The 21,537-nt window shown below is 63.7% G+C and overlaps 1 protein-coding gene across 1 annotated transcript in view; it reads right to left on the minus strand.

Moving 5' to 3' along the window:
• Nucleotides 1-19,522, minus strand: part of HDAC4 (histone deacetylase 4) — a 192,114-nt gene extending 172,592 nt beyond the window's left edge. Inside the window, exon 1 of the mRNA XM_090285259.1 lies at nucleotides 19,461-19,522. The gene's annotated coding sequence lies outside the window, so the exon portion shown is untranslated. The remainder of the gene's footprint in view (nucleotides 1-19,460) is intronic.
• Between the last annotated feature and the right edge of the window lie 2,015 nt (nucleotides 19,523-21,537).

Here is a 21,537-nt window from a genome sequence, read left to right on the forward strand (position 1 = left end):
CCAGACAGGAACATAGACACATGAGATGACTTTTAATTTAAGGGTTCTCCCGTTACGTAGTTAATTTAAGTTGGGTTTAACTAATTTAAGTTAATTCAAACGTTAATCAAAAAACCAACGCTTGACTCTCACTTTTCTGAGTCCGGTTTGTACGGCGGCCTCTTTAAATAAGCCCTGCTTTGCTCAGTAAACATCCGTCATGACGCCTGCACTGTAAGGTCTAGCAATTATGTTCTGTCAGAGCGTCCCTTTGTGACAGACGGTCACACGCAGAGGCCTTACGGTTTCTTCCCCCATAATCTGTCGGGGCCGATTTCTGTCTCAGCTCCCTGACAGCTCTGCACTTGGGAGTCCTGCAGCTGCACTCTGGCGCGTTCCAACGGGAAGCCCCTCACTCCGTCCGAGGGGTGCCGGGGCGGCCCCGTGCCTCTCAGCAGCCCCCCGCCAGCCCCTCGGGGGGCCGGGCCAGACGCCGGGGCACAGAGGGGCCCAGGGCCGGCCGCCGCAGTGCCAGGCCATCGAGCACACGCGGGAACAACTGCCGGCAGCCACACAGCACCCACTCCCACACGGCGACTCACTGATAACCAGCCACACTGTGGTTTGAACATGTTTAAACTTCTTGATAAAATAAACACTTTAGATTAAGGGTCCAAAAGCATGAAGTGTCCAGAAAAAACAATACTTGTTTCCTTTAGCTGCTAAATAAAATAATTTAAAAGATTCTGGCAGCAGGGACCTGGAGATTTGACTTTTAAGTGTAAAATTCTGGATCATTTAACATCAAACAGCCACAAGGCCACATAACGCAGCCAAAGGCCAGGGGTGTCCTAGGCAGAGGCGGCCGCAACCCCCGAGGGAGCCGGGATGCAGATCAGCGCCCACACAGGACACCCCGGGCCCGTGACAGCGGGCAGCCTCGTAACCTCCAACTGCGACCACCACATGCCAAGTGCAGGCCGCTTCCCCGGCCCCGTGGAGCCTCCGCCGCTGCCACCGCTGGCCCCATGAGAACAGACACCAGCTCGGTGTCAGGACGCTCCACGGGCTGAGTGACAGGTTGTGGCCACAAGCAGAGGCCAGACATCCCCTCCTCCTTCTCCCAACCGCACGGAGTCACGGCCTCTAAATCCAGCTGTGGCCATGCGTCCGATCCCATTCCTGGGACAGCACCATGATGCCGTGTGCTTCCCTCACGCCCATGTGCCCACGCGTGTACAGAGGAGTTTTCCAGGGGCTACGAGACGTGTGAAATCACCGCTGACGAAGCGCAGGGGTGGCTGCGACGTCCCAGAGGTGGTGTAAACGGGAAGCGCTGCCTCTCTTCCTGTTACTCCCTCTTCTGTCCCACAAGATAATTGTTTCTCACGAAAAAGCCTACGACCTCTATCACTATGGAAGGGCTTTAGTTTTAAAGAAGTGAAATGTTTCAAAGGTCTGTACTCATTGCCAATACAGCAAGTGTCCCTGCACAGGAGCCCAGGGCAGACCCGCTCACCACGGCCCAGGGGACGGGACGTGAGGCCTGCCCACACCAAGGCCGCACCCCGAGCAGAGTCCTGCCAGCACGCAGCGAGGCACACGCCACGGGCAGCCATCTGCCGCACAGCGCGCCGCAGACACACCGAGCGGTCCCTCCCCGTCACGCCACTCCAAACACGTCACTGGTTTCAAACACAAGGTCCCCAACAGCCCAAGTGAGGACCAGCCTCGTGTGGATGACTGCATGGGCAGGGGGTCGCCTAGGGCTGCAAGACCCCCCCGCCATGGCCCACCAGGCTCCACCTCAGACCAGCCCAGGCCGTCCGTCAGAGAACAGGGGCATGTGCCTGGCCATCACCCCCACGCAACTGCAGATGTCTGTCACTGCACCACGGTCACCAGCCCAGCTGCTGGGCCACCCCTGGCCCACGGCTGTCTCCCACGGTGTCGCTCTCACGCAGCCGCAGCGTGCGTCACAGTGACCCTGCATCAGGGTCGGTAGATTCGGGACAATGGCCCCGCGTCCGCCTGCCCCCAGGAAGGTAATGTGCAGTCACGGCCCCGCAGCCCCCGAGGCAGCGCTCTGGGCTGTCGCTGCCCCACGAGAGGCGAGAGAGGTGCTCTGTGGACCACCCTGGCTCTAAAGCGCGAGAGCATGGCTGTCAGAGATGTGGCCTTCCGCTGGACACGCCCAGGCCCTGCCACCTCCCACCACTGCACACAGTGGCCTGGGAGGAGGCGACTGGCCATGAAGGGCCACAGACCAGGGCCCAGGGCCCAGGACCCAAGCGGGGCTGCCCTCCTGCTGCCATCATCCACTAGCCTTGAACCCTGACACTTGTTAGTCCCACTCGGTGTCCGTGAACAAGGCCCGAGGGACCACACCTGAGTCAGGGTCAAATGGCAGCAGCAGGCAGGGCTGGCTCGGGCCACCGGGGGGGGGGGGGGGGGGGGGGCGGGGGGGGGGGGATGGTCAGCTGGGAGCTGGATACGCACTGGCCTCTGACACACAGCAGGGTGACCACAGTGACAGACACGGTGCTGGCACTGGGACTCCGCCCAGTGGGGGCCTGTGTCACTTCGCAGGGCAAGGACATACGTCACAGCCCCGTGCACTGTGGGTGTGTGCAATGTCACCGTCGACTACACCTCCATAAAGCAAAGCCATGCTAAAACACCTGGTCCTGGGAACAAGCCCAGGGCAAGCGTTCCCGGCGCCCAAGGGGACTGTACCACGAAACGCGACTGCAGGACAGTGACGGGAGGCCTCGCTGAGAGCTGGGTGACGATGAGTCAGCCTCTCCCAGGCAGACACCCCCTCCTCACATCCTGCGGGGCTGTGACATGGCCACCGGCCTGGCAAAGCATCCCCTCCCAGGCCAGCCTGGGCCACACTGCAGCGGGGCCGAGGACAGTCTTGCCTGTTAGTGACTCTCCTTCCAAATATCACCTCCTCTTGCTCTCTCAAATCCTGTCCCTGAAAGCAGTCTCCTTCCACATCAGGTCCACAAGCCCAGGAAGATGTCACTGCACTGCTCCACCTTGCCCACGTCTGTCCCATCTGCTAACTGCAGCAGCGTGCTCACGTGCCAATGACAGGGTACTATCCCCATAGGCCTGACACCCCTGACTCAGGCTGTGCCCAGGAGGCCACAGCGCGTCGGCACCGGGAGGCCTGGCGCTCTCCAGGGGTCTGGGCGCAGTCAGCCCGAGAGGCACAGTGCAGACCCCCCCAAACAAAGATTCGTCCTGCTGGCTGCACCTGGCCCGCAGTTCTCCCAGTCTACACCGCTGCAATGTCCCCACACCTGTGTCACCTCAAGTAAAGTCCCATCCTGGCCCCAGTGAGACCCACCCCACGTGCCTTGCCTCACTCCCCACAATGAGGAGGAACGCGGTCCCGCCGAGCAAACCTCCACGACCCTGCGGTGAGCAGCCGGGGGCCCAGGCAGTGTCTCCTACCTTGGGACAGAGCTCACGGCGCGTCCCCTGCTGCTGGAGCTTGACAGGGGTCCAAGGGGCGAAGAGGCCACGACCCTAGGATACTGACCCTGCCCTGGGGCAGGCGCTGGGCGGAGACAATTTTCCACCATGCCTTTAAGCTGTGAGCCGGAACACTATCTCCGGACACTGGCCTGAGAACCTCACCTGCTCAGTTTTGACTCATCTTAAGAACCTCAGATTCCAACAGAAATCAAAATGCCCAGTTTTCAGGCTTTCCTTATTTTGCAAAAAGGCTGGAAGAGGCAGCGTGTCCGACGGCAGTGTGGCCTAGGGAAACCGGTCCCAGGGCCGCACCTCGGTCCAGGACAACGGGCACCCTCTGCCCAGCCAGCAGCAGGGCACCTGAGGGGGTGCACACCCCCTGCCCCACGGATCTGGCCAGGCCACCGCCTGTGTGCCACACCGCCACAGAGTCAGCAGGGCCAGGCAGCCCTGGCCCTGGTCGTAGGCAGCGCTGGGCCACGTGTTCCTGGAAGGAGACACGCAGGCAGACCCAGGACGTCGGGGGACGGGGCTGGGAGAGAACTGAAGCAGGCAGGACAGGGCAGGCGGGCCAGGGGTCAGGGGGCAGCTCTGAGCAGGTGACACCGGGCAGAGCAAGGGAGGGAGGGAGCCCTCGGAACCTGGGGGTAAGGGTCCAGTCACGTCCTGTTGCCCCCAGGCCCCGCTTTCACTCAGGGGCGCATGTGCAGCCCACGCAGCCTCAGGTCACGCTGCCTTCCAGCAACACGCAACCAGCAGCCCCTCTGCAGACCCCCACCTCCCTCCAGAGACCCGGAAGCGTCTCTCTCCCCGCTGCTTTCCACAGGAAAGACTCCCCCATCCCACCCCCCATCACCTGCACCCTGACTACTCACTGGGCACTTTTGAGAACCTGCAGCACGCGTCAACACACATGTAAGTTAACACTGCATGCTGAGTTACATATCCATTACATGGGACATTCACACGCCACTGAAACACACACATATACTTTCTAACACACGTGTATAGTTACTGTTCACAGAAACGTCGTTTCCTTCCACTTCCGTCTGCGCTGGCGCCCAGCGCGGGGTTGCAGGCAGCCTCGTGCCCCATCAGAAGCCCCTCCTGCCTTTCCCCACGATGGCAGGGGTGGCCTATGCAAGGGGCAACGCTGGGGACACCGGCTGCACCGCCCGACGGGACTTCCCAGAACTGAGCCCCTGACGTTAGGTAACACGGTGAATTTTGTTACGTGTTTCCCACCAAAATTAAAAATATTTTTTAAAACTAGACACTCACTCACACACCCCCGACACACTGCCAAACTCTCCGCTCGGGGGACTGTTTCCCTTCTTTGTCGCCAGCTTCGCGGGACTGTGCGGAGTGTGGTTCTCCACTCCGCCTCGCGACCCGGGTCAGGAGACGAGGCCCCACCCCCGCTCGGGCGGCACGGAGCTGGGCAGCCACGCACAACGCCGAGTCCTGGCGCGACGGAGCCAACGAGCGCTGGTGTGCCCATAACCAGGGGAAACGACTGCGAGTGACTAAAATAACACCCGCCCCCGTCACACACATCGGGACGTTCGAAGGGTATCCGTGGTCACTGAGCTGGCACCCAGACACGTGACGAGCAGCACAGCGATGACGAAGGAGACAGAGTCTAGGAACCCGGAGCAAGGGCGCTGCCTCCCTGCCCGGTTCCTCGAGCGCCTCGCTGGGCGCGCAAGGAGCACACACGCCGCACGCTCTGCAGCCGCAGCTGGCGGTTCGCGAGCGCCTCTTTGATGCAGCCGCTGCGGCCCAACCTGCCTCTTTGTCACCTCCCGCTGCATCTGCGCGCACAGCCCCCTCCCGCGAGAAGCCCCCGTTCTGGAGACGCAAACCCTTTTCCGATGTGGAAGAGGAAGGGAAAGGAGAGCACGAAGGTGGGTTTTATCCGCACGCAAACAAAGTAAATGAAAGCTGACTTCACTGCCCTCCTCCCGCCCCCGTCTGTCTGACGCCCGTAACGTGTCCCCGAGCGGCTTCAGAATCTCCGTTGGGGCTGCATGACTCTGCAGCCGGACCAGACCCCGCTTGCTTTAGATGCAGTGTGGCTGACTTCTGATGCCGAAATCCGAGCCAGCATTCTGCCTGCCGTGACAAGAGGGTGTCTCAACCTCCGCACTAGTGACAGCAAAATTGCCTTGCGGGGAACACCCCTGAAGCAGCCTCCAGCACGTGTGACTCTCTAAAAGGGCATGTCATTAAGCCAGCACCCCCAATTCCAGATGACACACACTCCTTCCGCTAAGACTGGCTCTCTGGGAACAACAGGAAGCTCCCTGGGCTGCTCAGGCCCCCCAGGTGACAGCCACAGCGATGCAAATCACACAGGGCCCTGCGGGGGACAGGCTCTGATTTCACCTGTGGTCCCCTGGACCTCCTGGGGCCACTGACTGAGACACAGAACCACACCAATACCAGCTGGTTTCCCAAGCTAGGCAGGGCATGCACCCACGGAACAGATTAAAATTAGGCACCCCAATTATTAAACTGTCACAGTAAAAGCCGGAAATACCTTTTCTGTAAAAATGAATAGAAGTAATGGACTTCTCTATTTGCTTGCATTTGTGATACGCAGCCTGTCTTTTATTATCAAGGCAGTCATTAAAAAATGCTCTTGCCACATATACAAATTAAATCACTAGTATTTTTCCCAATTACAGTAACTGATTATTTGCATTGCTGATCTATTCTCCCAATTTAGCTCCTTTAATATTAATGCCGTTGGAAATCCTTTAATAAAAAACACTCCCAGGCAACACAGGAGCGCCAATTCCATTCTGCCCACTCTGGTCCTGTACCTGCAGCCCCAGCCAGGACCTGACCCTCCCGCAGGGAGAAGCCCCACCGCGCCCGCAGGAGGCTTCTGTGTGCTGCACAGCACGTGCGCGTTCTGCATGTGTGTTCTAGTGTGAGGGGGCTCACCTAACCGTCCCCTCCCTGCTGGCCACACCTCCAGGGCCCAGGACACACCCGTTCCCTGTGGCCCGGCCCAGCAGCGCGGCGGGCGGCTGCCTGGGGCAGGGCCCACCTTCCCGGCAGTGCCCCCCTGCCCCGCACCGCAGGAGGCCCCCAGGGAAGGGCCCGGCCCCGAGCAGACCCTCGGCGTCCACACGCCGGCTCTGAGGCCTCAGTCTGTGAGGCAGGACTGGAAGGGAACCGGGCTGGTTGTTGGGGACCGAGCCAGCCTTGCAGACAGACCTGACGAAGGGGGGCTGGGGCCAGGGGCCGCTTTCCTACCCGCGGAGCCAGCACCGGCGCCCCCCCGCCTGGCCTCTCTGAGTCAGAGGAACACACGCTGACCGGCCGCCTGCCGGATAGTCAGTGACAACGGGGCCCTCTGCAGCATGTGACAGGGTGCCACCGGGACCCACTCCACAGCGCCAATGCCAGACGCAGAGCCCGCATGCCCCCCAGAGGCAGCCGGGGCCGGGACGGACGGCCCGCGCGCTAGGAAACGGAGGACGGCGGCCACGAGGCGGAACCGAGGACACTGGCCCGCAGGCACCAGGACAGCCCGCTCCAGGGCTGCAGCAGGGGCCAGGCTCGGAAGCCCAAGCTCTCAGGCCCCAGGCCCCACGGCCTGGGTGCGGGAGGCAGACGGACAAAGGGACGCCCAGCGCCCGCAGGCAGAGGGGCGTGCGTGGAGCCACCTCCTCACCCCTCGTCCTTAGCTCGGGCACCTCAGCGCTGCTGCCAAGTCCCCCGTGCTGCGGTCACCGAGGCCCCGGCTGCTGCGGCCGGAAGCCCTCCCCCACCTCCTCTGAGAAACCCTCCGCTGCAGGTTTGGGGGGAACGCAGAGCCTCGGCGCCCTCGGTCTGAGGCCTCCCCACACTGTTCCACCCGGGCCTGCCCGGAGAAGGAGCTCCCACCCTGCACACCGGGGACGGCGGGGCTGTCGCTCCTCTCACGGAGCAGACGCAAGGACTCAAGGAAACGGTCAGGGCTGTGAAAGGCAGGGGCCGGGGGTTTCTGCCTCCTCCCGGCCCCTCAGGGGAGGCGCTGGAGGGCAGGGGGACCGCAGGTGCCACCTGCTTCTTGCATCTCCACCTCGAGCCATGAGGAGCCCTGCAGCCCGTCCAGCTCTGGCAGGGCCAGGCCTCTGAGACAACCCGGCCGCTGCTTCTCTGGAGTGCACCCCAGGGACCGAAGGACGCAGCAGGACCCGGAGAACCTAACTGCGGCCCGAGCCATCACCCACTAGACGGCACAGAGAGGACGGAGGCCGGAGAAGCAGTCCATCAGGGATTCCCAGCAGGCTGCGATCGCCTTTGTCGCGAAGGAATGGGAAGGGGGCCGGCAGCCAGCAGAAGTGGAGAAGTCTTCAAGCGTCCCCTGCTGTGGGCCTGGAAGCCCCCAGACCCCCACCCCAGCTTAAGTAAAGCCCGTGGTGGGAGAGCCAAGCAAACGGACCAGGCAGATCCGTGTGGCTCAGGACCCAGCCAGCGAGTCCGGGCAAGGGTGGCTGGACTAAGCCCTGCAGACCCACAGGTGCACAGGAGGGCCCAGGGTTATCCCAGGCAACAGGGAGCCATGCCACCCGGGCAGGAGCGTGAGCAGGAGGTGGAAGGCTCACAGCACGCAGGGACTGGGCTCAGGAAGACTGTTGGGTGCAGCCCCGGCTGCACGGATGGGGGTCACAGCCGCCGGCCAGTGCAAGAAGGGAGGCCGGTGGGGGGCATCACTACAAGGAGGAGTCAAGACCAAACCATGCGACATGGGTCCCAGGCCACCTCCCCAAGGTCTTGCTGCCCAGGGGCTGCAGTGGAGGAAGGAGCCCTCCACCGGAAGGGCTTGGAAGAGAAGCGCCACCCGAGGGCGCAGGACCCCTGCGTGCCCAGAGGCGGGGCAAGGCTCGGGGGTCTGGGCAACTCTGACCAAGGGAGAGGCTGGAGCCCTCCGCGGCAGCGGTCCTTACGCTGGGCAAGCCTCCGGCCCGGCCGAGCCCCGCACGTCACCACACTATGGCACGACGTATCAGCACGTCGGCTCCAGGAGCGACTGCGATTCCATGAGGAACTCTAGTCAGAGGCTAAGTGGGGAGCAGACGTCCCAGGGGCCAGCAGTCCCAGCCCAGACCAACCTACAGCTCCCGGGCGGTCACCACCCCGACTCCCCGGGTGAGACTGCTGTCCCGCCGCCCCGAGAAAGCGGAACTTGTAGGGAGTCAGACACCAGGGGTCTGCGTCCAGGGCCAAGGCCCCAGGTGAGCGCAGACTGCGTGGAGGGTGAATTTCGTCTCCCTCCGCCATCTGATGACCTCGTACCTCCGCCCCGAGACCCCACTGTCCCGTTAGTGACGGGCACAGAGGCAGGCAGCTGAGACAGCCCGGCAGGAGTCTCGGGAGAGGAGCAGGGTGTCATTTCTCCTCCGGGCCGCCCCGTGCGCCGCCCCAGGGGGGCGTGAGTGCATGCCTGTTGGGGGCGGGGCGGGGGACACTATTCAGCTGTGCATCCCCAGTGTCACTGGCTGAGGAGGAGGGAGAAGAGGACGTGGCAACAAGTGTCCTGGCTGAGGTCACCGCCCTGCCCGTAAGCACAGTGACTGCAAGCAGGGGTGGCCCCGGGGCTAGAGAGGAGTAGGAACATCTTCCAGCCCACCCAGACCAAGAGGCCACCCCCAGCCTAGTCCCGCTGTAGGGGCTGCTGGTTCCTCACACTGTGCAGCCATGCGCTGGCCAGCAAGGCCATCAGGGCTGGCCGCCACCACCAGCCACACAATGCCCAGGAGAGTCCCCGCCCCGACCCGGGGAAAGACCCCTGCCTTCCTGAGCAGGAAGTCCTCGGGGTGGGGACAAGGTCTGGGGTTCTCTCCTCTGCCCGGGCTGGGACACCCCTCCACACCTGGGCATGTGGCAGGACGCACGGCCAGCCCCTCACCAGCTGTCCGACCCAGGGTGCACCCCAGAACGAGCCCTGTGCCTCCGTTTGGGTGTGGCCAGCTGCAGCACGCACCACTGCCATGCGGAAGGAGACGGGCAGGGGCTCGGGGCCCAGTCCACCCCCATCAGCCACCTGTTCCTGCCTAGGTACCAGCTCCCTCAACTGTCTGCAGGGAGTAAGCGGGGTCTCCAAGCCCCAGGGCTGCTGAAGGACCAACAGGGCATTTAATGACAGCCCAGTGCCCGGTCCAGCCCACGGGCACACGTACCTAAGGTGGGCGATAGCATTTTTCACCCTGTGCCCCCGGCAGGTCTAGGAGCTGGGCCGTCGGCCTCCTTATCTTGCTCGATCCTGACAATTGTCTCCAGCAATTCTCGTGCCCATTTTGCAGGTGGGAAGGCTGCGGCCCAGGGAAGCCGGACAACTGGTCATTTACATGTGGGAGGCTGCGTGCCCAGGTTTTAAGCCTGTCTATCTGACCCCAAAGCACGTCCTCTCCATTGTAGCCCTCGCCTGCAGAGAGGCAGGAGGGGCTGCTGGGGTTTCCCGAAATGCAGGGACTTGCACCGCCTCCTCAGGATACCCTCTGCTCCTGCCTCTCCACACGGGGCCCCAGCGCATCCTCAGACAAGCAGCCTGGGGCCTCGGGCTGCGTGGAGGCACAACCCTGGGGGCAGCGGGACTGGTCAGGGAAGCCGATCTGCAACCAGCTTCTGGAAAAGCCTGAGCCACTCAGCACGTTCTGCGCCCCTGGCCACAGTGACAGTTCAGAGGCAGACAGGGGCACAAGGCAAACGAAGCCAAGTGAACCCACGACTCGGTCCCAGCGGCATGAACTAGCAGGTGTGCAGCCCTGAAGGCAGCTGGCAGGACCCTCTTAGGACCAGGAAGCTGACTCTCCCAAGACAAGAGGAAGAAACGAGCCTGTCTCGGTGATGGCGTGGAACAGCTGGATCAAGCTGTACCTGAACTCCTCATTCAACTGCACTTTCCCAAAAAGCAAGTCAATCAGCTCCCTGCACGGTGCTCCGGACCCTGCCATGGAGAGATTCGCGCCGATGCAGGGCCGCTGAAGTGCCCTCCTGCTGAGCACTGGGAGCCACTCACGACAGGCTCCCTTCCGAGTGTCCTTCTGATCACGTGGGGGGACGCAACCCAGGCTCCTGCCTCCGTGCCCCCCCACTTACCAGAGGCCACGTGCCCTATGACGCAGTCCCACCTGCCCCTGCGCGCGCACACCAGGGGCACCCATGGAGGACCCTGCCCACAGGGCAGTGCACCCAGCCTCCCGGATCTCTGAGCCCCTGTGCCCGCAGCCCGAGGACCCAGGCACCCGGGCCACTGCTGCCTGGGGGGTGGCCTGCCCTCGTGCCACCTGGGGAGGAACACGCTGTCCCCAACCCTCCCTGCTGGAGCAGGGTGGAGAGCAGTGACAAGAAGGGAAGTCGCGGTAGGAGGCCTGCAACTGGCTCCGCCACGTGCAGCCAGTGTCCTGAGACACCAGGCAGCGCCACGGCGGGCAGCCCCGGCACGAAGTCTCTCTCGCTCCAGCTCATGGACCACCCTTGGGGTCAGGGACCGCGGCTGCCCTGGCTTAGGGACAAGTCACACTGCGGCCGGCCAGGGACAGCGGGAGACCACCACCGCAGGCATCCCAGTGAGCAGGACCCCGGGCAGCGGACGGCGCTCCGTGTACTGTGCGCGAGCCTGCTGCCCTTCCAACACCAGGCTGAGAAGCAGCACCTGCAGGGACAGAGGCCGACAGCCTCTGGGAAGATGAGGGCCTGCAGGCAGGCGCTCGCCCTGCCGGGATTTCAGCACACAGATGCCGGCAGAGAAGCCCTGAGCTGGCACACGGGCCCAGGGAGCCAAAGGCCCAGCCCCTGCCCCCACCCTGCAGACTGCAGTCTGCCTGAGACCTGCCCTCAGGGAGGGCGGAGAAGGGCAGGGCCTTAGGGAGAAGCCCCCTGCTCAGCACCCCCTTCGGCTTCCCCATGGGTCCCAGAAGGAACCCATCAGCCACCTGACGAACAGAACATTTGACTCACAGAAACAAGGTGACACCCACTAGTCAACAGGGTCACAACAGTGAGGCTGGGATCTTGACCCAGGTCTGACTCAACACCCAGCTGTGGCCTTAGCACCCAGAGCCATGGGGAGCAAGATGCCCGCAGTGTGGACACCCTGCTGGGCACAGCCAGCAGGTCGGTACCACAGTGAGCAGAGCTGGCGCCTCCACCCGAGCCCGCCAGGGAGCCCCGAGGAGCAGACAGAAGCATCGGGAAGGAGCAGAGTGCGCCCCACGCCTCTCTGCCCCTTCAGCTCCGTCCTCGGCTTCATTAAAGAATTCTGAAAATAATAGCTTCCCCCAAAGGCAGCCCACACTTGGCTGAGCGCTACGCATTCTGACGCAGGAGGACATTCTTCTCCGGGCTCAGAGCCGGGACACATTTCCCACTGCTGTTTGTTAACTCCTCGGCCTGAAAGGGCTCCTCGCCATCAGCCCAGGGAGGGGCCCGGAGGTGACCTCGACGCTCCACCACAGCGTGGGGCGGGGGTAGCTCCGCGCTGTGGGCCAGGAGGCCACGTCCAGCCATCCAGAGCTAGGCAGGTCCCTCCACCCACACTTCCTCAGCCAGCTGGAGTAGAGAGGACAGTTGGGAGGTCGCAGGTGGGCTGCTGCTGCTGCCGCTCGCTGATGGAAGGCAGGCACCCGCTTCGGAGAAGGTGCCCGCGAGGAGGCCGCAGGTGGAATGGAAGCACCAGTGCCGCGGGCCACAGTGCGTCCCTGTGGCCTGGGAAGGGTTCCTGTCCCACCCCTAGGCTGGCAAAGAACAGGGGCTGAAACCCCCGATTACGACCTTTTCAGTGCAAAATCTCCCATAAACTTGATGTCCGAGGGGGTTTGAGGCCACTGCAGGGCCTGCCACCCCGAGGTGATACTCCCAGCACCTGCTGATGAGCCATGGGCCCTGCGCCGCTGGTGGCAGGTCCCTCCCGGTGGTCGCAGGCCCCGGCAGACGACTGCTCCTCACTGGTGTGTCCACAGCCCCCAAGCTGGGGTGGGGTGGGGTGGAAACCAGGCCCATCAGAACTCTCTCAGCCCTTCGCCCTGGCGGGGCTCAAACCTCAGCTCTGAGGGGACAGCCCCGCACATCGCCCTGAAAGACCCCTCCCCCTCCGCTGACCTGCCGACCTGCAGGGCCCTGCTGCTGCCTGACACTCCCGGAGAGGCCCTGCAGGGGACCAAGGGGGCTCGCAATCAGTTGTTGACTCCAGATGTACACACCAACAGCTGGTGTAGAGGCCACTCAGGTCCCCTCCAGAACGTTCTCTAGAATGACTCCCAGGGAGCTCAGGTCCTGACAGCTACGCCAAGGAGTCCAGGACCTCGAAGCGGGCACTTGGTGGCTCTGGCTGAAGGAAGAAGGGAAAGGAACAGCCGCCTCCCTTCAGGACACAGTGCCCTGGAAGTGTCCAGGGCAGCACCGTGGTCCCAGCACAGGCTCCAGAAGCTGGCTGTGCACCCCGTGTCCCTGTCCCTGTCCCCTCAGCCAGGTCACACGGACAGAGGCCAGGCACGGGGCACCGGGTGGGGAACAGAAGGAACAGAGGGTGTATGCTAGGCTCAGCAGCGAGGCGTCACGGAGGTGAGCCTGGCAGCCCCCCACGGCCGCCCAGCCCACCCTTCCACAGCTTTCCTGGGCCCTCAGAGTCGGCCACCTAGTGACCACGGTGGCCTCTCCACGCCGCAGCAGCCCACGGCTCCACTCTGGCTAAAAAGGACCACACGTGGTTCCCAGCCCTGCTTCAGCCTCCCCACCACACGGCCCGGCCCCCGCCCCCCAGCCTGGGGCACCTGTGTGCTTCCTCTTCCTCCTGACCCCCACCCACCTCCACCCCCGCAATGGCTAAGCTCCTCACGGGCAGAGGCCAGGCCTTCCCGATGGAGACCGGGGTCACAGGACCTGCCAGGGCCTCTGCCTGAGTCCCCATGCAGGGAGCATTTCCTCACTCAGAGCCAGCCACTCTCCGTCCCTCACTTTGTCCTTGGGGTTGTGTGCAGGCTTAAGATTTGCAAAACAATCAGTGACCAATGAAAAGCTCTGGGAAACACTCCCAGAAGGGCCGGCACCACGGAGCCAGCACAGGGAGGCCGTGGGGGGTCCCAGAACTCCTCCCGCATCTCGTCTCGCAAAGGAGAACAGAGAAAGGAGCCGGCACTCCAGGCTCCCCAGGGAAGACCCAATGCCATCACCGCCTGAACACTTCCACTTGGAAGGCCGGCTCCGGCTTCCAGGCCCTGAGAACTGATTTATTGTCCCAAGCGCAAACATCAATCCGACAAAAGCACTTGACTCAGACGGAATGCTTCGTAAACAATAGTAAACTCACACGGCCTAACATTCCGTTCTTAAACAGGGAGACTCCAAAATGGTTACGTCCACAACCCCATTAAGGCATCATATTGACACGACGAGGTTGCCTAAGAAGCGACTAGACAGCATCTCCAACAGGAAACACACGGGAAGGGGCCGGCAGTAAAGGCCGCGCGCGCTCAGCCGCCCCACCTGCCACGCGGCCGCCGCGGGTCTGGCCCTCCTTCGCTCAGTCCTCGCAGAACCCACTCCACGTGCACTTACGGCCTCTCCTCACAGCACGTCGTCTCAAATCGGAGCCCAGAGGCTCCCAGACTGAGGCAGGGAGGGAAGCGGTGAGCCCAGGGCACAGGCAGCGGGCGGGGCTGTGCGACACGGGGCCGGCCCTCAGCCGGGCTCTCCCCAGCGCCCACAGCCCCCTGCCCTCAGCGACGCTCTCACTCGCTCACGGAGCACCCGCTGCCAGGCCCGGCCGAGCAGGCACGAGGCGCTCAGCCGCACGAGCCCTGGGGAGCACGGGAGGCAGCACTGAACCACGAACGATCCTGTGAGGGAGCGGCAGGGGAGATTCAGGCTTATGTGCATCCTGGGGACCAGAAGATGAGCAGGGACTGAGGGGCTGGGGAAGAGGGGAACGAAGAGAGGTGGTCCGAGAAGTGAACCAGCCTGTGCAAAGGCCCTGGGGCCAGAGGGGCTTACAGAGAGCAAAGGCAAGCGGGGCCGGGACCGCAGCTCAGCCCACACTCCCGCGCTATCAGAAGAGGCTGGTGAACAGAGGCCAGCAGCAGACAGGCCTTCCGGTCCTAAGAACAACAGGAAGCCACAGCGGGGTTTGAGCGAGGGCAGGAAGGGTACAGACCTGCTTCTGGTCTCGACCACTCAGGATGCCATTTGCAGCACGGACTGTACCAGACACACCCAGACCCAGGAGGCCCGCTCTCTGCTCAGAGCGCTCACGAGCAAGTCAGAGAAACAAATCCCCTAAATTCTTCTAATGCTAAGCATATTTATCAGCTTCCCAAGGACCTGGTTTTCCTCCTTTATAAATAATGGGGTTGAAGAGTATTTCTCCCCCGATGGAAATATCAGCTTTCTTTCTACAAGTATTACATGCTTACAGCAAGAGTTATACAAATACCATTACATATAAAAAGACAATCAAAGTCCCTCCCAGCCCACTTCCCTGAAACCCCAGAAGGACCACCGTTATCACTTTAGAGACCCAAGTACTTAAAGAAAGGGGGGGGCGCCCTTGGGTACCGCCCAGGGCTTGCTTTCCTGATACGCTGCCCCTCTGGGTCGGGGCACGGCACAGGCGCCCCGCAGGACGGCGATACCAGTGTCCTCAGCAAGTGTCGCCTCAGTAGATAACACAGCAAAGCACCCTGCGCAGACCTGGACAGCCACACGCCCATCGCTCTCTCTCCTGAGAATCAGAATTCCAGCAAGGAGGACGCGGGGGCCAGGGGAACGGCCCCCCGAGCTCTGACACATACCGCCGTGCAGGACGGTAACGAAGTCATTGTGAGCGTTCTCTCTCTCCAGGGAGCAAGCGCTCACACCAGCCGACGCTTCTGCTGCCTCTACTCTGGGCCAGGCCCTGGTCTGAGCACCTCAGGGTCTCAGAAACCACAGAAGACAGAAACTACCAGCAGCACCACCCGCAGGTGCTATCCAAACCTCCCCTTTGCTGACAGGATGGCAGAGGGGGGCTCTCCTTGCGGCTGCACGTCGTGAGGGGTCAAGTGCAAGGTCTCTACACTCGACGGATCTGCACAGCAGGGGTGCGCCTGCGTTCCTTATTGGTTTGGGAAATTTTTGTGAATGGCTTCTCCCCTTGTCTCTTAACCTCACTATGGAGTCTTCTGCCAAAGAGAATTTTCTTAAACTTTATATTTTTAAATCTTCCCACACTTTTTTAAGATTTCCGGCTTGGTACTATAAGAATAAAATTAAATCAGCGGTTTTTCAAAGTTGAAGGTCCTTGGAGAGCTTTCTCCCAATAAAATCTTCCAAGGTGGTCCTCCAGACAAACCGCTGAGGGCTGTGCAGCTCCGACGGAGGTGGCTGTGGGCACCAGGTGCCACCCGCCCCTCTTACCTGCCCAGCAGCCCAGGGAGCCTCCCCTCCCCCAGCACACGACACAACCATTCGGGCAACTGAACTGCTGAGGTCCCTTCCAGCCCTCCAGCCCACACAGGGTGGCAGACACCCCGAGGCAGCCAGAGCCGCCACCCAGACACAGCTGCAGCACACTCGACATGGAACCCACAAAGGTGCTCCCCGCTGTCGTCTTCTCAGAGGAGCCCCAAAGGGCTCACCTACAGGGAACTTCAGCGTCAAGACCGTCCCTGGCCCAGAAGCAGAGGCACAGGAGAGCGGGCCAGCATCTGGGACCTGACGCGGCACGGGGGCCAGATGCCCCACGTCCCCTCGGTCTCGGGTCCCTCCCCTGCAAACTGGGGACCAAGCAGCAGCCACCTCACAGGCTGTGGCGAGAGAAACAGGGTCCACGTGGCACGTGGCCCAGGTAGACGATCCCTGAATGTTAGCTAGTGGACGGTGTCAGCACGAGGGTCTCCTCCCAGAAAGGCGCTCTGGCTTCTGCACTGGCTAAGGCAGGCGCTGACCTGTCCCCGTGGAGGCGACCTGGGTAGGGCCTGGCAGGAGGTGAGGAGGCACATCAGAGAAGACAGGCACAGAGGGGCCCTGAGTGACTGCAGATGCCACAACCTCAGCGCCCCCCAAGCCCCTCTCCTCACTCACAGAAGCCCGAGAAGAAAAACATGACCTCAGGAAAAGCACTCACGGCTCTCACGTCAGCGACACTTTTCCCCCAAGGAGCCGCTCTGCAAACACACGTCGGGAAGGGCTACTAACCTGCAGCGTCCCGTCGGACAACAGGCCCCTCACTGACTGGGACCAGAGACGCTGCACCTTCCCCTCCCGGCAAGGCCCACAGCGCGCCGCCCACCTGCGGCCGAGCCCAAGCCCCCTCCAAACCCGGCCCCTGCCGCCACCCCAGGACCAAGGTGGGCGGGAGGGGCTCTGCACCCACAAGGCAAGCACTCGCGCTCTGGCCAGAACAGCAGGGGCGGGGGCCCAGCCGCACGGCCGCAGAGCCAGGTCCCGAGGCCAAAGCACCCACGGACACCCCGTGCTCCGATCCCCAGGAACCCGAAGCCCAGCCAGGCCTGTCGCCGGCAGCCTCCCAGCAGCAGCCGCCGCTGTCCCTCCTTCCCTGCATCAGGTATTAATCTGTTACTCATGGCAGCTCCCGAGCCATGAACGCCCAGCCGTTTTCAATAGAGAACGGTATGGTCGGATTCTACAGGAGTGACGAAATGTTTCTTCGGCTCCGGCAATTAGGACGGCACAAAGTCCCCTTCCTCTGGTGCCACCCCCAACATCAAAGGATGAGAATTCAAAGCCACTCATGCTGCATTGAAACCTCACAATGAAGCTGGAAAATGGAAGTCGATTACTGGGCATAAATATGCAGTAGTTAAAAGGAAAGAGTTCTAACGAAATTAAACTGCAGCAACCCCACAATGTGTGGAAACTTCCAGAACTGGAGTCTTCCTGGTAAACACCAAGAGAGGCATCCTCCCCAAGTAGGTTCCATGCACCGGAAGTCAAGATCGGCCGCCCCAGGGGCCCGGGGCCGGGTGCCGTGATCAGTCCATCTTGCTCCAGCCACAGCCCCCGAGGCCGCCAAGATCATGGCATTTGGAGGCTTTTATTTTGCACAGCTGTGTGCCCACTGACCACAGAACCCTCTCTCTCTGGCTCAGGGCTTCGGAGGCCGCGTCTGTCCTTGGTCCCCAGGCCTTCCAGGCCTGCGAGGCGCCCAGCATCCCACCCCACCCCCAGCCCCAGCCCCAGGGCTCCAGGGGTCTGGGGGGCTGGGGGTGGGGGGCTCCAGCAGCCAGGGCCCCTGGCCGGAGCAAGAACCCTGAAGAGGGCAGTGTTCCATCGGCCTTCCGCAGCGGAGTCCCTGCTGCTTCTGATGGATCGCTCGCTGCTCTTTTTAGGAAGGCATTTGATCTTTAAAATGAAAGCCCCGAACACAGACTGCCGCGACAAGAAGGCCGACCACTGCCGGGGTGTGTGTGTGCGTGTGCGTGTGTGTGTGTGTTTCAGGCCGGAAAGCACTGCTCTCCCACACAGATGGGACTTCTAGGGAGCGGGGCCGCAGATGCCCGCCAGCTGACCCGGGGGCAAGCACGCGCCGTCTCAGACACGGAGAAGCGAACGCAGACTCCAGCACTCCCGGGAGCTACCTGGGAAACAAAATTCAATCTCACATATCTTCCATCGCCCAAACTCCATCCTGATGAAACTTCTAGCAGGGTGGCATTTTGCATTTCCGAAGATAATAGAGTCATCGTGTTGCCATAGTTACTGCAAAATTCCGCAATAACTTTTGTTGCCTCGTAATTGCCCGCGGTGTGTATTTGCGAACGAGCAGCTGAGTGTCCTTAATTCGGCGGCACTGCCTCTCCCCGGGCGCCAGCCGCCACCCCTCCTGGCCGGATCGGGAACCGCCGCCACAGCGCCGTCCTTCACAACGTGCGCAGAGTCACCAGCGGCGATCGCAGCTCCAGGTGACCGCGACCGTCGCCTTCCGGAAGAAAAAGTGAAACCAGGCCCAGGTGCGAGCCCACCCGCGCGGCCCCCGCCCGCTGTTTACACGCGCCTCCCAGGCCTTCGCGGCTGGCGGCGGTGGGAACGCACAGGCGAGCCCGGGGCAGGCGGAGGCAGCGGAGCCAGGCCCGTCCCTCCCGCCCCCGGGGCAGCGCAGCCAGCCGCGAGGCAGGGCTCTCCAGCCGTGCAGTTAGGGGTGGGCAGGGAAGTCATTAGTTCTAAAATAACTGAAGTTTAATTTCCACAACGCTTTATTTGAAAACTGTGTCACAGCAGGTCAATTTACAACGTGCAATAAAAAATTTAAAAAAAAAAGAAACCACTTCTATCAGCCGCTGCGAGTTACTGCACATTTCTGACGGCGCACGGAACGAGTCCACGGTGCCGCCCCGGCCTTCCCCCCGACCCGCCGGCTCCCGCTGTGTCCGTGCGGGGTGGTCGGCTGGCAACGCCACAGTGTGTGTTTTTGCAACGCCGGGAGCCGCGTCCCCGCGTCCCCGCGTCCCCGGGGCAGCAGCGGCCCCGGCTCGGCCGGTGCGAACCCTGCGGACACCCGCGCGGGGCCGCGGCCCGGGGCGCACACGCGGCGCGACGGCGCACCCCACGCCGCGGGCCCCGGCGGGGACGTTTTTCTGCAAACTCACAGCCCCGACAAAGTTACATAAACGGCGCCCGCCGAGCTCGGGGCGCCCCCGGCCCACCTGCCGAGGGCTCGGCCTGGCCCGGCGAGGGAGGCGCCGTGCGACCCCGGAGGCGAGCAGCCGAGTCGGCCCGGCCCGGCCCGGCCCGGCCCCTCCCGGCCCCGGCCCCGGCGGGCGGCCGCCGTCGCGCTTCAGCTGCAAGGAAAGGTCCGGCCCGGCTCCGGCTCCCGCTCCGGAACCCCCCGCGCTGGGCGGCGCGCGGCCTGGGCGCACGGGCCGGGGCCGGGGCCGGGCTGGGCTGGGGGCGCGGACCCGGCGTCCACCTGCCGGGCCGGGCCGCGGGCGGGGGGCGTGGAGGCCGGCGGCCTGCAGGCGGCGGCGGACAATGGCCCGAGGCCGGGTCGGTGCGCTTACCGCGGCGGCGGGCGGGGAGGCGGCGGCGGCGGGCGCTCCGAGCCGCATCTCCTCAGCCTGCGCCGCCACCACCACCGCCGGCGGCGGGCTGGCGGGCGGGCGCTCGGGCGGCGGCGACAGCGGGAACGCGGCCGCGGCGCGCCGGGCCCAGGCGGCTGAGGCGGCGGCGCGGGCGGGCGGGCGGCAGGCGGGCGCGCGGGCTCGGGCGCGGGCGGCGGCGGGGACGGTGCTCCGCGGCGGCGGCCCCACAACCTCCCCTCCTCATTCACAAAAAATTGACCCACGTTGAACCATGATGCTGCTCCCCCCTCCGGCACCAAACCGGACACTGATAGGCCAGCTCCAACGCCCATCAACGGCTGAGGCCCCGCCCCCTCAACGAAGACTCTGCAGCCATTGGCTGAGGCAGCCTTGCATCACCTCCCCTCTCGGGCCCCTCCCTCCTGCCCGGTTTCTAATGAAGAGCTCGTCAATTACGGCTCGGCCCCGCCCTCCGCCCGCCCTCCCCGACCGCCCGGCCGTCCTTCCATTGGTCCTCTGGCACCCAGGGCACAGCCCCGTTGGCTCCCGCCCCTCGTCCCGCAGCGACCAACCGCCAGGCCAGACGCCCTAGGAACGGCAGGGATGCTCCACCCTTGCCCGCCTTCCCCCATACGTCCTGAACCCCATTGGCTGTCGGAGCTGCCAATCCCAGGGGGGGCGGAGCGACCAAAGGACGCTCCGGGCGCCAGCGGCCAGGGTACTTGGCCGTTGAGAAAGCGCACGGAGCTGGTGCGGGTAGTGAGTGTAAACACCGGCCTTCGCCCTGGCCATCCCCACCCGGCATCCCCAAAGAGCTGCTCGGCGCCGGCCCAGTGGTCAGGAGCGCGTGCCTGCGTGCCTAGCGGGTGCACGCCAGCGCTAGGGCTGAGGCGGGGAGCCTGCAGGCCCTGGCTGCGGCCTCCATCTTGGATACTGGCAGGCGTCACGTGTTGCTTGCTGCCCGCCCCCAGATTCGCTGGGGCGGTGCGAAGGGGGAGCGCGCAGGCGCGGCGGGCCCCGCCTTGCCCCGCGGCGGGAACGCGGTCGGCGGAGCGCGGGGCCGGAGCCGGTGGGCCTTCCCGCCGGGCGTGGAGCCGGTCGACCGCGCCTGCGCCGGCGGGATGGGGCACGGCCGCGCGAGGGCCTCCCCCCGCCCCCAACCCCGCGGGCGCTGCGGTCGCGCGTCCGGGGTCAGAGTGACGGAGGTGGCGGGCTCTCCCGGTAATCGCAGCCGCATCCGTGCTGCTCGGGGGTCACCACCGGCTCGTAGGCCCCAGTGCTCAGCGCTTTAAGGCTGCTGGTGGGGTGGTTTGTGCTGTACCCCGCGAGGGCCCTTCGGAGGCCCCGAGAGCGCCGTGAGGCGCCTCAGTCCGTCTGGCAGCGGCCTGGGCGGGGTCCTGGCGCCCACCCCTGGCCATCTCCCTGCCGGCGACCGCGACCCCGCTCCTCAGCCCCGGTGCCAGTGTTTCCCGGAGCCGCAGGCGTGCGAGGGGCCGCGCGTGCCCGCGCGCAGCCGTGGCCCCGGCGAGCTCGGAAGCAGCGCGGCGGCGGCCGGCCCCGAGTGCTGAGGCGCGGGGGGAGTCCCGCCGGAGGAAAAGACTGAATCGCCGGCATTGGAACCGCAGCGCCGCGCGATTGCTCGGTTGATGAAACACCTCCTCTAGTCAGGGGCCGCGTGGACCCCGTATTCTAATAAAAGGGCGGGTCGTGTGCGCGCAGAACCCGGGGCCTTCGGGCGCGTTAAGGTCTCTCGGGGTTCCGTTACAGGAACGGCGGCCGCTGCTCACGAAGCCCGAGGCCGGTGCGACCGAACTTGGTTAGAGGTCGGCACCTGATAAAGTGCTTCTTTCCTGGAAAGCAGAGTCTAGGTGGGTCGTTTAAAAACTCCGTTCAACGGTGGTTGTTCTTCTTCTCTCTCAAGCACCAAAGCGCCCTTGCGTGTCAGGCTCTGACGACAGGAGCCCAGACAGCGCCTGCCGAGCGCACAGGCGCCCGTGGCCGCGGGGGGGACGGGGAAGCGTCCTCCTGGGAACTCGGCTGGGAAAGAGGAGAAGCC

Source organism: Furipterus horrens, unplaced genomic scaffold (genome assembly GCF_987537825.1).
Source record: "Furipterus horrens unplaced genomic scaffold, mFurHor1.1.pri manual_scaffold_1, whole genome shotgun sequence".
Classification (NCBI taxonomy): Eukaryota; Metazoa; Chordata; class Mammalia; order Chiroptera; family Furipteridae; genus Furipterus; species Furipterus horrens.